This window comes from Lissotriton helveticus, chromosome 1_2 (assembly GCF_964261635.1).
Source record: "Lissotriton helveticus chromosome 1_2, aLisHel1.1, whole genome shotgun sequence".
Lineage (NCBI taxonomy): Eukaryota > Metazoa > Chordata > Amphibia > Caudata > Salamandridae > Lissotriton > Lissotriton helveticus.
In genome coordinates, this window is record NC_136058.1 from 427,252,883 (window position 1) to 427,269,214 (window position 16,332).

General features: G+C 45.8%; 1 pseudogene across 1 annotated transcript in view; it reads left to right on the plus strand.

Moving 5' to 3' along the window:
* The window catches only part of LOC144807611 (uncharacterized), a 138,401-nt pseudogene that overhangs the window by 25,437 nt on the left and 96,632 nt on the right, over positions 1–16,332 (plus strand). Inside the window, exons 2-3 of the transcript XR_013606361.1 lie at positions 10,872–10,984; positions 11,123–11,200. The product of XR_013606361.1 is annotated as an uncharacterized LOC144807611 (transcript). The remainder of the gene's footprint in view (positions 1–10,871; positions 10,985–11,122; positions 11,201–16,332) is intronic.

Sequence of the window (16,332 nt, forward strand, 5' to 3'; positions counted from 1 at the left end):
TTCCAATTGCTTCCCCTCTATGAACCACAGGAGCTTTTTTGTGTTCGTAGGTGATACTGCCATCGCCTTGGTTTTACCTACGTTTATCTCGAGCATATTGTTTTTACAATACTGGGCGAGAGAATTGAACAGCCTTTGGAGGCCCACCTGAGTTTGGTCTAGCAGAATCGTGTCGTCCGCATACTGCAGAATTTGAATTTTGCTTTGGCCAATTCCTGGGGGGAAGGCTCTTGATCCAGTTAACCATTCCGGAAGGTCAGCGAGGTACAGATTAAAAAGTAGGGGAGCAAGGGTGCACCCTTGTTTAAGGCCTCTATTTGTAAAAATTTTGTTAGAGGTGGTCCATTTTGATGTTACTCTGACCTTGACCCATGTGTCCGTGTGAAGGGCTATTAGCGCATTTAATAGTTCCCGCGGAATTCCCCATTTTGACAGTTTTCCCCATAATTTGGGACGGCTAACGCTGTCGAATGCTTTGCGGAAATCAATAAATCCCATGTACAGGGATTTGCCTTTTGCAGCTATGGTAGTCTCCATCAAATGGACTATCGAAATCAGGTTGTCTTCGATGTGGCAGCCTTTTCGGAAGCCAGTTTGACTAAAGGGGATTAGATTATTCGATTCCATCCAATTTGTAAGTTCTTTCAACAATATGCTTGCATAGGCTTTCCCGTCCACATCGAGTAGAGCTATCATCCGATAGTTATCGGGATCAGAGCGGGAACCTTTTTTATGGAAAGGTACTAAAAGTGATCCATGCCACTTACGCGGGATGGTACGTCCCAGTATAGCATCTTCGAATAGCGGAGTCAACAGCAAAGCCCATTTTTGTGCAGCAGCTTTAAAAACCTGTGTTGGAATTCCATTGGGGCCTGGAGCGCCCCCAGAGCGCATTTTCCTTATTACCGCAGCTATTTCTTCGGTTGCTATCTTGATAGGACTTGGCGTGTCTTCCTCCTCGACTTGCTGGTCTAGAGTTAGTTGAACGCCCCTACTGCCAGTTGGTACGCCCGATGTTGTATACAGCTCTTTGACATACTTCTCCCAATCAGCGGGGGAGATATTAGTAACAGTCGGAGGTTTGGCAGCTTTGGATGCCTCGTTCACCCAATTCCAAAACTTCCTTTGATCCTTGGTTTTAATTATCTCGAAGGCTGCCGCCCAATGACGCTCTTCTTCCTGTCTTTGTAAGGCGAATCGGGCCTTCCTATAGACTTTTCTAGCCGCTGATATGTCGTTCTTCAAAGATTTATGTTGGCTTTCGCTGTACTATGGGCTCGTTGCAACTTATTTAGTTTACTCTTTGAGAGAGTTACAGCTTGTTTTTGCTCCAGCAAGATAGTCGAAACCGGGAGCACCTGTGGAGGGCTACTTGTTATTTTTAATGCCAACTGGTCTCTGAATTTACTCAGTCTTGTTTCCCAGGAGGGACCTGCCAAATACCCATCTTGGCAATGTTCGGAAAGAAGATTATCAATCTCTGTTTCAAGTACTTCACAGTTCTCCTTGGACCATCTCAGTTTTTTTACCTTCTGAAGGTTTAATTCCCGTCCAATCAGGGGAATTATTGGGCGATGTTGAGGCTGAAGGGCGATGTTACATACTAAGATGGCATGATCGCTGTCTGCAGATGGCGTTACCGAGAACTGGTGCACCAGATGAAAGGCGAAAAGAGATATCCAGATGTAATCTAAAGTAGCCATGCGGAAAGGGGATATATGGTTATAGGCTGCAGGATTATCGGTGGGAAATCTTCCATTAAGAGCACGCAGACCAGATTGATTTAGTTTTGTTGCAAGTCTCATTCCGCCAACTTCCTTCCGTTGGTGTTGAGACTTCATCTCCGGAATTGCCCACTCTTCATTTCCTAGTGCTATTTGGAAGGATTGACTTGGGTCCGGGTCCATTAGGTTACAGTTGAAATCTCCCATTAGCAACCACAAATCATTTGGGAATAGAGCTTCCAGATCCTCTATTATGGGAATCAAAGTGTTTAAAGTTGCCTCCCGGCGAGTTTTTACAGGGTGGAGATAGATGCAACCGAGGATGATTTTTTTCCTTATTTTCCCCTTATCGTGGCTCTTGAATTCGATACTGAGAAAAATATAATCGCCCTTCCCATTATAGAGTGTCACTAATTTTGCGTCCAGTGAGTTCTTTACGGCAATCAACACGCCCCCGGATGCATGGCCGCCTACTGCAGAGGGAATAGCAAAGGATTCGCATGTAGTGAAATCTTCACAGATGGTATTCTCCAAGGCCCAAGTCTCTTGGATCGCAAGGATGTCGTTTAGCTCCTGGAGGTCCTTAATTGTGTGACACATTTTCTCTTTGGTTAGGCCCCTAATGTTCCACGAGCAAATGTTTAAGCATCGAGCTTTGTCATATTTTGATTTACCTTCTGACTGACTTGCCGGTGTACTACCCTAAGGCCTTAGAAAGCCAGGACCAATCATGAGATTTATTTAATTTAAATATGCACTTGCGTGGACCGCCTGCAGCTGTGGTGATTACTTGAAGTGGAGTGTCCATCCAGGGTGCTGCTTTTAATTCCTGTCTTGGGCCCCGTAGCATCGGCTGTTGTTGCTGTCTTCTCCCTTCCACATTTAAGTCAGAGCCCGTATTGTTGGGCAGCGGGGTTTCAGGTTTTTTTTTTAAGAAGGACGGATAGTTGAGGGACGTATAGGAACTTACTCGAATACCCCATTCACTCAGTTGTTTTGAGTTTTTAGCTAATATTGCCGCTGGCTCCGGATTGGTAAAAATGACCAGAGTTGACTCATTTTTTTGGCCCCAGGCTGGGTCAATAAAAGCCACTGTTTCAATGTCTGCTGTGTTGATGTTTTCTAAGCCTGGCAAATTCTGGCAGAGTTTTAGAACGTTTCCCCTATTGAGGATGTCCCATTACCCTGGGATTCATATTCTGGATAGAGTAGTACTTTTTTGCTCTGCCGCTGTAGAAGGCTAGGTTCCTGTATATTAGTATTAGCTTTATGCATATGTGGCCGATTGGGGGCACCAATAGGCGGATCTGTTTGGGGCTTTTCCCTGACATGATGTTCTAGGTGTTCTAAGACAGTTTGCTTTAAAGTCAAGGGGTGGGTACTTATTAACTGAGCGCTTATAGCAAATTCTTGAGGGGAAAATATTTTATTGTTAGGTCCGACCTCCTCTTGTGCGGCCCCTTTGTTGGTTTGGCTTTCGTTTTCTCTTAATGTTGGTGTTTCTGTGTTAGAGATTCTTTTTATTTGCCCCATGCCTTCAGCAGTGGGCATGTTTATTCTGTTTGTAGTGGTTGAAGAGTTTTTAGTGGCAGGTTTAATGGACTTTTCACTTTGAGACGGATGGTTGCTACAAGGCATTTTCATATTGCTGTTATGTTTAGGTGCTTTTTCCTCCTTTGAGTCTATTGTTTTCTGTGTAGGGTATTGAGTTGGTTTTGATTTTTCAACAATGCCTTTGTGGGGGACCATTGATTCGTCTAGCTCCTCCACCTTGTTTGACGAAATATTCCTCCCATTTGTTCCGAGCCATTGTATTAGTGCAGTATTCTTTTTATTAGCTTTATTTAGTTTCTTCAGTTTTTTCTTATTTTTTCTCGACAGCGTTGTACCTTCCTTCAGGACTTGCTTGGGCTCGCTTAAAGGCATAGGAAAGTTTGTTGCGACAAAGGCTTGATCAGGAGGAAGGCTTGTTGCGATATTTAATTGTTGCTGGACCTGTTTTGAACTGTTATTAATATTACTGGGGCTAGCTAAGATGTTGAAAGTTGTTCTAGATTTCACTGGTGTTATATGGATTTGGGGATTGGAGACAAAACTAGTTTTCTGCTGAATTGAAGTACATACTTTCTGCGATTGTATTTGTGGCCTTGTCTTTAAATCTTCAATTAGCTCGGACATTATTTCAGGCAGAGTCTCGAGTTTTTTTTATCAGAGTCTCACAGATGCAATTGGTATGCGTATTGTTTGAATGTGGGGTGATGTTTGCTAGCAGTTCCTGGTTTAGGTGTGCTGTGGACGCATGATTTTCACCCACGTTGTTTTGGACCCTTCGAATCAGTGAATTTAATTGTTCAAGTTTTTTGTCAATGCTCATTGTGGTTTCTTTCTCGGGGTCATTTGCAATGGCGAGGCTATTAGCATGCGATGTAACAAAGACAACAGACGAAGGCGTAGGTGATAGCGCAGATGATAGCGCAAGTGGTAATTTAGTTGTACTTGACTGCATCCAATGTTCGTCTGGGATAAGGGAGGGAATGGGTAATAACCGGGGAGAGAGAGGAAAGCTGTCCTGTACATTCCCTAGTTTGGTGCCGGGAACCAAGGCAGTGGCTTGACGATGAACAGTTATTTCTGGGTACAGAGACGGTAGGTTAGAGGGGTCAGACGAATTTATAAGTTGCTGCTGTATTTTCAAGGTCTTATTGCATGCTAATTGAGGTGTTACGCTATTTCCTTGGCCAATCTTGTAAAAATGCTCTCGAATGTCAGTTATTCCGCTAATTTTCCCTTTTGATATGTGCGGAAGGCGGGCCGTTAACGCCGTTTGCACAAAGCCTCTGCTGAGACTGTTTTTGACCTTTTTATCCTGCGGGATTCCCATTGGGGTGCTAGGAAAAAATTCTGAAGCCTCTTCCATTTGTTCCGCTTGCTTTGGGCAAAATCGAGAGGGGGATTGGCGACTGCAACCTGTCGCCTGAGGATATAGCAGTTTTGATTTCTGGCGCCTGGCAGACTTGTGAGGGCAGTGTGTTGGTTGCAGTAGAAGGCAGCTCCTAGTGCGCATTTTAGTCGGTGCGTGGTTGGATCATGTATAGGCGTCAGTCAGTCCAACTGGGTGGTTTCAAATGCGAGAGCTGGTGACAGCCTAGAACTTGACAGCTGAAGCTGATGGGGAGTGAGCGGATCACACAGGGGGAGGCCACCGGCGACATCAGACCTAGTCGGAACCGCCTGGCCTTCATACCCCGGGGCTCTTACTTTACAGCTGTCTCTAACGGCAGCTGAGCTCACTATCTCTCACCAGCGCCCCCAGGAAGACTTTTTTACTGGCGTGAAGCTGTCAATGTGGCTGTCAATGTGGCTGGCTGCCGCTGTAGCAAGTCGCAAGTCACGAATGCAATTTGCCAGTACAAGTTTAAGTTTAAGTTTTTAGGTGAGCAAAGAGGTGCGGGACGCCAATCTATCGGGGTTCTTCGGCTCTTGGCTTGCGTGCTCTATCACCCCACCCTTGCATTGCTTTCGCTGGCAGCGCGACTAACCTCTGATATTGGGCTCGGCGCTTCCAGCGTTGTCTCCAGCGGTAGTGGTAGCGGTAGTGGTGGAATGAAGGGGGAGCGCAATGGCATCGGCGCTAGTGCAGCCTGCAGTGGCTGTCTCCTCGGTTATGACTCCCCTTAATTATGGCTCCTCATACACGCTGCGACTGTAGTAGTCCATGATTGCCCGTACTATATTGGTTCCTGCAACCTCGAACAGTGAAGGACAGCGAAGGGAGCAGGCAGTAGTAGGGGCAGCAGTTAGTGCCCACTTTTTGCCGCTTTTTTGCCCTCTCTTTAATCAGTTTGTTGCTCTTCTCCCGCCCTTCCCCCGCTCTGCTTTCTCTCTCGCTGGGGGGGGGGGGGGACACAGCAGCAGAAGAAGCAGAAGAGGCAGCAGCAGCGGCAGCGGCCGCACCCAATGGCGGGTCGGTTTTCTCCCCTCTGATCTATCGCCGGGGGGGGGGGAGGGCAGCAGGAGCAGCGGGAGCGGCAGCAAAGGCAACAGCGAAAAAGCAAAAAACGAACAGCAGCAGCAAGAGCAGCAACGGCCGCGTCCGATGGCGGCGGCGTTTACTGGCATCCTCGCGGAGACTCACAACTCACAGGTGCCCTCTACCGTCCACAGCGTCAACAGCATTCAGAATGCAAAGCAATAACTCTCTGAAACACCGTCACTAGTAGGCTCCCCACCCGCTCCTCCACCTGTGCCAGTGCCCCTGTACAACGAGTCAAAACTCAGGACACTTGTAAAAACACACACAAAATAATGTGCCCTTGTGTACTGAAATTGGTGCTGATGTAAAGCGCTCCAATACCTTCGGGTCGAGGTTGCGCTATATGATACGAGAAAGCAATCCCACATTTAATAAATCAGCCATTGTCCTATTTTCATAAACTTGGACTGGCAAAAATCAAAGGCTCCAGAGATCTAAAAATGAATACGAGGGGACGAATTAGTAATAACCCCCACCACTGCGAAATAGACTTCAACAGGTCTCTTAGACATAGATCCCTCGGGATGGGGGACAATAGACATACCTTTCTTACTGATGCAGTTCCGTTTCACAGGATTGTGATCGGAGCTCAGTCAGCCGGAAAGCCCATGCTTGGTTGAGTTGCAGCCGAGTGCTGTTCCCTCAGGAACCGAGTGGTGGAAGCCCTGCGTGTCATATGCGAGGACAGTCAGCTGGTCAAGCGAACACTTCAAGAGGATCACGTGACCTGGCAGCACAAAGGAGGGGGAGGAATTGTGGCTGCAATTTCCACGACCCACATCCTGCGCCGCGGCAACCCTGGCTACTAATCACGGCGCACACTTTGGGAACCACTGAGTTAAGCAAAAGCCTACTTATGGTGCCCGCAGCACGGACGGGCAGCGTCACGCTTCTGGCGCGCCTAAGGCAAGCCCGCCTGCGTCCGGACATGGTCACGGGCAAGGAACCATGCCGGATTCAACCCAGAAAACGGTAACTCATCACATATGATAGAGCATTATTACTCTCATTGAGATACTCCGGTAGAGTCCAATGTGAGATTACTCTAGCGCCTACAAGCTTGAAGAAGATGTCATGCCCTCTCTGCCGGACTAAGTTTAACTCAGGCAAGATTGAAGGGCAACTACAACTAGATAGGCCCACAAGGAATGAGCAATGGGAAATGGGACTTATTAACAGTAGATCCTTGCCAGCACACACCACAGAAATCATAATGCTAATAGAGAATGAAGAACTTGACATTCTCTTCGTTACTGAAACGTGGTTGAATGACTGGTCCGCCCCTGGCATAATCCAAGGACTAACCCCCGATTTCCTTATCCAAAGGCAAGGCAGGATGGGAAAAAGGGGAGGCAGGGTAGCAATCATTTACAAAAACGACTAAGAATGCATGATATCGTCCGTTGCCACCACCAACAGTGAAACTGTACAATTCAGCCTAAAACATCGACTAATAACTCGTTTTCAGGCACACTGCTCTATAGACCCCCAGGACCCCCCACTCCGTTCCTAGAGGAATTTCCCAGCTTAATAGCAGACATGGTGGCCAGCAAGAGCTCCATTACATTATTGGGGGACTTAAACTTCCATCTGGATGAACCTGATAATACCACAGCAGTTAGATTAATTCATGACATGGAGGCCATGCAACTCAAACAACTGATAAACACAAACACCCATGTAAAGGGTACCATACTGGATGCCATTTTTAGGTCTCGCATACGCAGTGCGCATGCGCTGCATAAGAGGACCTTTAGCCATTGCTCTGCTCTTTTTGGAAGCACATACTCGTGCTTCTGGCGGCATCCGCCTTGCGGGAGCAAGCAGGGGCGCGCCACAAGCACGAGTATGTGATTCAAAAAAGAGCTGATTGCGTGCACACGCACGCTGACATTCTAACGTGCCCCAAGTGCACGCATGCACTACTTGCATCTTCAAATGGCACTTGCTTTAACAAATCTCATCAAAGATCGCTCCTACCACTGATGCACGCACATCTACAGGGAGAATATTTGAATGTGCTTTACTTAATCAAAACCTGTTCATTCAACGATGGCTCCGTGGATGCGCAAGCATCAGCCAGAGCTCGCTTTGAGTACACTTTTGAATAGTTAACAAAATGCCACTTAAGGACAGCCACCACAGATACGCATGCATACATTAATATCTAGGACAACATCAAGCACCTGTAAAGGAACTAGTTTTTGCAAGCTTGTTTTATACTCAGACTTTTGAAGATGACTGTCGGGAGTTTAGGTATTATTGCAAGATTTGCTCCTGCTTCCAAGTAAACAACCAGAGAGGTCTAATCCGTGGCAGAGATGCATTTTCAGAGTCTCGGAGTCCTCCAGTTCAATCTCTTTATTAGTTTAAAATGAGCAATAAACAGTTAGTGTATTCGTTCTAGGGTTCGCCTGGAACACAAGTCAGAATAGAATAAGATCATATCTCCCCAGAATTACAAATATGCATAGATGGTGCCTTCAGCATGCCAGTGCACAGCATTGATGCCATTTTTACATCCACTATTAGAGGGCATGATTCACTGTATATTTCCACTGCCGCTCTGATCCTTGACACAAAAACATTTTTTAATAATTAGAATGGAAACACCAGAGCAACACTACAAAAACAGTAGGAAACGATCTTGCACGGGCAACGTATATTTGATTAAATGTATTAACCCTATTTTAAAATACAGTGTATAGCACTGTACCAAAGGAAACACCAGTGCAACACTAAACAAGCATTGGCATAGCCAATAGGTCTCGCTTTTGGAACATTATAAGTATTTAGTTATGCTGCACAATATCCTTGGTGCAACAGCATCAACTTATGCATGGCTAAACACTTATAAGGTCCCAAAGGCGAGACCTATTGGTTACGCCAATGCTTGTTTCAAATGACCCTAAGCTAGAAGTAGAGACCCCTATACCAATGCCATGGTCGGATCATTATTTCATCCCGTTTACACTGGAAAATCCACAGGCTCGACACACCAGTCACAAAGTAACCGGGATTAAGAATAAATAGCCAAAATCCCTACCTGACAACGTAAGGATTGAATTAGAGGACCAAGCCTGACAGATGACGTAGAAGAGGCCAACAAGATTTGGGCTGAGTGGCTCAACAAAGTTGCAGCCCAACACCCACAGAAAACCAGACAAAGTAAACTTGAAGTTAGGATTAAAGCCCCATGGTTCAATAAGCAATTAATTCTGACAAAAAAATCATGTAAAAGAATGGAAAGGGTGTGGAGAAAAAACTATGATCCCGCCATCAAAAGTCAATATAAGGCAGCTATTAGACAATATCATAGGGAGATGATCCAAGCACAGACCAAATTCTATGAAGAAAAAATTAATATGGCACACAGCGCACATATGGGTATTCGTCCCTAACATAGAACAATCAGCAGTGTGCAGCAGTGTGCGGCGTGCGTGCAGCAGTGTGTGGCATGCAGCAGTGTGTGGCGTGCAGCAGTGTGTGGCGTGCAGCTGTGTGTGTCGTGCAACAGTGTGAGCATGCAGCAGTGTGTGGTGTGCAGCAGTGTGTAGCAGTGTGAGGCGTGCAGCAGTGTTAGGCGTGCAGCAGTGTGTGGCGTGCAGCAGTGTGTAGCATGCAGCAGTGTGTGGCGTGCAGCAGTGTGTGGCGTGCAGCAGTGTGCAGCATGCAGCAGTGTGTGGCGTGCAGCAGTGTGCAGCATGCAGCAGTGTGTGGCGTGCAGCAGTGTGCAGCATGCAGCAGTGTGCGGCGTGCAGCAGTGTGTGGCGTGCAGCAGTGTGAGGCATGCAGCAGTGTGAGGCATGCAGCAGTGTGAGGCGTGCAGTAGTGTGAGGTGTGCAGCAGTGTGAGGCGTGCAGCAGTGTGAGGCGTGCAGCAGCGTGCAGCAGTGTGTGGCGTGCAGCAGTGTATGGCATGCAGCAGTGTGTGGTTTGCAGCAGTGTGCGGCGTGCAGCAGTGTGTGGCGTACAGCAGTGTGTGGCGTGCAGCAGTGTGTGGTGTGCAGCAGTGTGTGGCATGCAGCAGTGTGTGGTGTGCAGCAGTGTGTGACGTGCAGCAGTGTGTGGTGTGCAGCAGTGTATGGCATGCAGCAGTGTGTGGTTTGCAGCAGTGTATGGCATGCAGCAGTGTGTGGTGTGCAGCAGTGTGAGTAATGCAGCAGTGTGAGGCATGCAGCAGTGTTCAGCAGTGTGAGGCGTGCAGCAGTGTGAGGCAGGCAGCAGTATGAGTAATGCAGCAGTGTGCGGCATGCAGCAGTGTGCGGCGTGCAGCAGTGTTAGGCGTGCAGCAGTGTGTGGCGTGTAGCAGTGTGCGGCATGCAGCAGTGTGCGGCGTGCAGCAGTGTGCAGCATGCAGCAGTGTGAGGCGTGCAGCAGTGTGAGGAGTGCAGCAGTGTGAGGCATGCAGCAGTGTGAGGCGTGCAGCAGTGTGAGGCATGCAGCAGTGTGTGGCGTGCAGCAGTGTGCGGCATGCAGCAGTGTGCGGCGTGCAGCAGTGTGCGGCGTGCAGCAGTGTGCGGCGTGCAGCAGTGTCAGGCGTGCAGCAGTGTGAGGCATGCAGCAGTGCGTGCAGCAGTGTGAGGCATGCAGCAGTGTGAGGCAGGCAGCAGTATACAGCGGGCAGCAGTGTTAGGCGTGCAACAGTGTGAGGCATGCAGCAGTATGAGTAATGCAGTAGTGTGCGGCGTGCAGCAGTGTGAGGCGTGCAGCAGTGTGAGGCATGATGTGAAGGGGGTGAGAGGGTGTGTGAGGGTGAGATGGTGTGTGAGGGTGAGTGAGGGTATGTGAAGGTGTGTGAGGGTGTGAGGGAGTGGGGGGGTGAGGGTGAGGGGGTGTTTGAGGGTGAGGGGGTGTGGGTTCTGAGGGGGTGAGGGTGAGGGATACCAGCGCAATACGTAATGAGTTTCTCAGATATTGGTTCTCTGAACATGCATGCGAGGAGAATCACGTCACGTGCATAGTGCTATCTGAACGGCGCCGTTTTTAAAATATTAGTTTTCCCGACATAATATGTAAGGAGAATCTCTTTTTTCGTGCACGGTGAGATGCAAACGTCATAGTTAATACTAGAAGATGTTTTCTCAATGATGGCTCATTCATTTTGCTTCACAGAACGAACTGAAGAGATAGTGACTTCCACTAAACTTGTCTGGAGCCTGAAACGGCCAACTAGCAAGCAAGGATCCGAATTGTTGATACTGCGCAGAAACGTCTAACCTGGCAAGGTATACAAAGTTGCTATTTGGTGTTTTTGGTCATATATACTGGACATAGGATGGCGAATATCTAAGCCTTGCTACTAATGATTGAGTAAAAAGATGATGGTTGTGGTCGTAACAGAGGCTGCTTCTTTTCTGCTCCAGGATTTCTGTGTTTGAATTGTGTTTTGGTGGACTATCCATCGTCTTGCAAGGAACGCGGAATAAATGTTTCCACTTCAGGTAAATAAAAAATCATTGGAATTTATGGTTGATGTGTTTTAAAGTTCACCAAGTCACTGGTGTTGAGTTTCAACAAAAATACAGGTCTAATATATGACTTGTGGAGTTGGTTTTTGTGCCATACTGGCTTTTCTCCCTGGCTGTGACCCAGATAGTTAGTTGGGATCACCTAATGTGTTGTGCAACTAAATGGGTAAAGATACTCATTTAATGGTTGTTGTTCTATGGGGTTTTGTCCTAACCTCACAAAGACTGATTAGATGTGCTTTGTTGTTGGAATGGGTCATTTGGGTCCTAATACTCTCTGTTTTTGTTCATCTCCTCACAAGAGTCTTGGTTTTTCGTTTTGGTTTCTTGTGTGGGTGTTCTCATGGCCGATGGTGTCATGTGTTGTGCACCATCAGAGGCACTGTTTCTTTTCTGGCTCAAGAACATTTCCACTAGTGCACTTATGGTGAAGGGTTCATGATCTTATGTGAGATAGGTATTTATGATCAATGATCTGTTTTTTTTTTTTAACAGCCCTGATGAAGCCCTTTATGGTGAAACGCGTTGGCTGTGTGGGTCAAGAATAAAAGAAGAATTTTTCATGAAGACAAGTCTCCTTATCAATCTGGGTGACCTGTGTGCATATTATATGCTTTTTACTTTGTGCCTCTTTGAGCGAGTGTAGCATATAGTTTAATTTAGGCCCTAGGATAGTGGACCTACAAAGGAGGGCACAAGCTAGATTACTTAATGAGCCTACATTCAGTGATAGAAGAGTAAGTGCAGCTGTAATTGTTTTCCCCCACTGCCTGTTCTGTTCTGTATTTATTTACTATACAAATGACATCATAGATCGCTCATAGATTTCCGTGCACCCGTAGCTACTCTCAAAAAGGTGCCAATGCGCAAGATCAATGCAACATTGTCCAATTTAAATTTGCAGTCAATAGCGTCTGTTAAATTAATAGGTGACAATTTTTTAAAATACAGAATCAACAACCATTCTGCATATTTCATATAGTATTTACTAAAGACTTAAAAGTGTAAAAGTGTTTGACCGCTGTGAACATCACATGGACATGGCAGCGACTCAAGTTTTGCGTTATACCCATAGGGAAAACAAAGCAAATATCTTACTGTCCCGGCTCTTAGACGGAATAGGAGGCCTCTCTCCCATTGGGACATGGGTGGTGCAATATAACTTGGTAGACAATGCTCAGGGTACGCAATGGATATACATTTTGCAACAGTTTGTTTATTCAACTCCCTTTCTAGTCTTTCCGCGCTATGAAGTGCATACAATGCTGTCTTTAAAACTTTTTTGTCCATTGTTCCATCTGTGTTCGAATTGGCAAACAGTCTACCAAGGTTAACGCTTTCCAGACTCTTGACTACCCCAGGAAGCCATGGAATATCCATCCCTTTCTCACAGCGAAGACTATCATCTATTATGTCCCTTGTGAGAGAAGCCTCGGGATTCTCCATTATGGCTAGCCAAAATAGTGTGGGGCGGGCCCTTATGATGTCTTCAATGTATCCTAATTTCAGTTCGTCTTGACATATGTACAGAGGGGTGGAGATTGGAGCGCCAAGAGTTTTCTACAAAATCTATTTTCCTCTGATTGGACGCAAGACCATTTGGCAACACTTCATACCTCTGCCCCATAGGTAGCTATTGGTACACACAGGATCTTAAAAATCTTTAAAAAGGCTGAAATTGTTCTCGATCTTTTAGGGCGGAGGAGACTGAGGATTGATTTAAAATCCCTCAAGAACTTACTTTTACAATATGCCAAGTGTTCACACCAGGTGCTGTTCGCAGCGAAGACCATTCCCAGATAAGGGAAAGTAGCAGTGCAAGTACATTTTTGGTCACCCACAGAGATAAAATTTAAAGGACATTACCTTGGCCCACAAGGCATTATAAAAGATTTCTTAAAATTTGTGCAAAAATCTAAGCCGGACATAAAATCTGTGAAACCTCGAACTAAAGTGCGTAGTGCATTTGGTGTGCGACCAATTAAAACCGCATCATCTGTGTATAAAAGCACTGGGAGAGGTTTGCCTTGAATTCTGGGAATATCATTAGTTAGTGTGATCAGTGATTTATCTAAATTGTTTATATATATGATAAAAAGAAAAGGGGCCAGAACACACCCCTGTGTGACCACTCTGTCTACACTGATGTAAGTGGAAACTTCTCCCCCACCAACAATCCTGACCCACGCTTTCAGGTCCGCATGGAGATAGGCCAAAAAAGGAACAAGGGCCTCATCCAGTCCATATTCTAAAAGGATGGACCATAGACGGGACCTATTGACAAAATCAAAAGCTGAGGACAGGTCCATAAAAGCTAAGTAAAGTGGCGAGTGCTGTGCAATAGTGTACTTCCCTATGATCAAATTAAGATTAGGACTTTGCTCGTTTGTGCCAACTTTACCCCTGAAACCTAGTTGGAATTGTTCTAAAATCTGATTGTCCTCTGTCCAGGTTAAAATGTTTGTATATAAAACTCTGCTAAAATTTTAAGGGTGTTATCTATGAGGGAGCTCGGTCTACAGCAACAAGGTTGTGTGCAATCGCCCTTTTAAAAAAAAATAGGAACGATCGTGCTAGTAGACCATGTCTTAGGCAGTGGGACATTGGTTAGAATATTAAAAATATTTAACAACAGTGGGGCCAACAAATCTTGTTTATATTTAATAAGATCGATGGGCAACCCATCAGAGCCCGGAGTTTTATTGCCCGCACTCTGACATATAGCCGCCTCAACCTCGTTTATCGATAATGAGACACCAGGTGGCACCCTTTTCATAAAAGGGTCGGATTCAAAAGCAGGCTCTTGGTAAATAGTGGAAAAGTGACTTTCCCAGGTAGGGCTCATTATGTTGCAGCTGATGGGAGTTAACGGTTGTCCCATTGATCTCAACTCTTTAATGGTAGTCCAAAATATATTCCCATTATTTAAGCTGGCAACATTAATGAGCGCATACCAGTGCTCACCTAATAACTGTTGCTTCCTTTTAGCAATAGCCTGCTTATATGTCAACCTTAAGGACTTGAGCAAATCATTACACCTAGGGTTTTGAGATAGGGCCTTGCGGAGCTTCCTGTTGACAATTGAGCACTCCTGATTGAACCATTTAGGTTCGCGCAGTACTGTACAAATGGGGTTAGACAGCAAGGATTTAATGGCTCCACGGAGTTCGGTAAAGGCGCTGATAGCCACTGGGTGTGGAACAGGCCCTCTAAGCAGATGTTAATAAGATTTGTGTTTCCCCTAACCATAGAACTGAATCGGTCTGCGTTATTGATGCCTCGACATACCAGCCTGCGATTATCTGTGGATGGTGATAGATCTCCAGCACCACATTCTGTCTGAGGCGTTGGAACTGGAGACATCCGTAACCTTATTTGTATTGGGTTATGGTCCCCAAAGATTGTGGCCATAATTTCGGCTTTAAGTAAGCTTGCTTCTAAAGCGGGGGAGATAAGAAACATTATCAATTGCAGATGAGCAGCCCCTCCCTCTGAATGTCGTTTGAGGGGGGGCATTATCTTTTGTAGTTGCATCAATTTCCATAACATTAATTAAGTTAAGGGTGTTCAAATGGTCCATTAGCTCTCTACCCCTATTGCATGTTTGTCTGCTGCTGTGTGAATATTCGCTTGACCATGAGTAAGATAGCTTAGCATTAAAATCGCCCCCAGACAGACTCTTACTGACTTGAAAGAGTCTTTGGAATTTCCAATAGATGCAATAAAATGAAACAAATTTATAAAATGCATATTTGGAACAGAATGAAAATCATTGTTATAAACATTAATTATCCAAAAGGAAATTCCACTATTAAATAATATGCCTAGAAAATTATTGTTATCTGTATGTACAGTTTTTATGCACCCCCTGTCTTAATATTGACCCAGATTGATAAACCCCCAAATGGTCGACCCTGCTTGGGGGTTGTTGCTAGGATGTTATGGCATTCAAACCCCTCAATATGCAATTCTTCTGTGGCCCATGTTTCCTGAAATAAAAGGATATCTTGGTCTTTAATAAGTTGTACCCAATCTGGCTGGTGAAGTTTAGAGTACACCCTTGCAACATTCCAGCTTAAGATACGAATGTCTGAACTTGCTGAGGCCTTCGTTTGCATAGGGGGGATAAGTGGGTTGTGGGAATAGTACACTCAGTTACTGGCAGGGCATGCGGTAACCTAATAGCAGGATCAGTATTTTCCCCAAAAGTTGATAGTCAGTCTTGGGTCTCTAATCCAGACAAGGCCTGGAACCTATTAGAGGTAGTAATTCATGAGGAATTGTTGGTGAAAGGAGCATGACTTGGTTTGTAGAAATAACCAAGGGGTAGTGTGCATATGTTAGTGCTATTATGTGTTATGAATTTGCAACCCCTTAGTAGGTGTCTCACCAAAGAAGGTCTGCGAAAGTTAATTACAATACTGTCCCCTTCGATATTTTTTATAGATGCACTGACTCACCCAACTCTGCGTGCCATAATATTATCCTTTATTTCGGATACATGGAAGCTTCTATGCCATGATAGCCAGTCCGCACATTTATTGCGTAGCTGGTCCCATGTCTCATGCTGATGCCTCTTTAAAGTAGGTACTCCTGCCAGTACCAACACATAAGGGCAAGCGGCAAGCGGCAGACTCAGGACATCCTGATTAGCCATTGATACTTGGGGCGGCAGGAATAATAATGCACTAGGTACTAGACAACCTGTTCTGATTAGAGCCCCTGGGCCTGTTAAACGTATTAGCACCATCCTTGGTGGGGTTGGTATTTGACCGTATATCCGGTGAACGGTAATTGCGGGAGCAGTAACTCTGGTGGTTTGCGACACAATTTCGGCATCTAAAATACTCATACCAACACCTACGCTATCAATGGCCCTGCTCCCATCAACCTCTTTGATTTCCGCCACCTTTTTCCCCACTGTCCCCTTAAAACGTTTGGCTACTAAAATAGCCACCCACCTTCTTATCCAGGGTAGATGAAAAGAACTGCTGGGGAAAGAGTTGTGACCTCATTCTATGCCAATCTTTGGAGAGGAGCTGTGTCTCCTGGAGGAGGCACACATCTGCCTCCATGTTATCCCGGTAGGAAAGGATGGAGCTCCT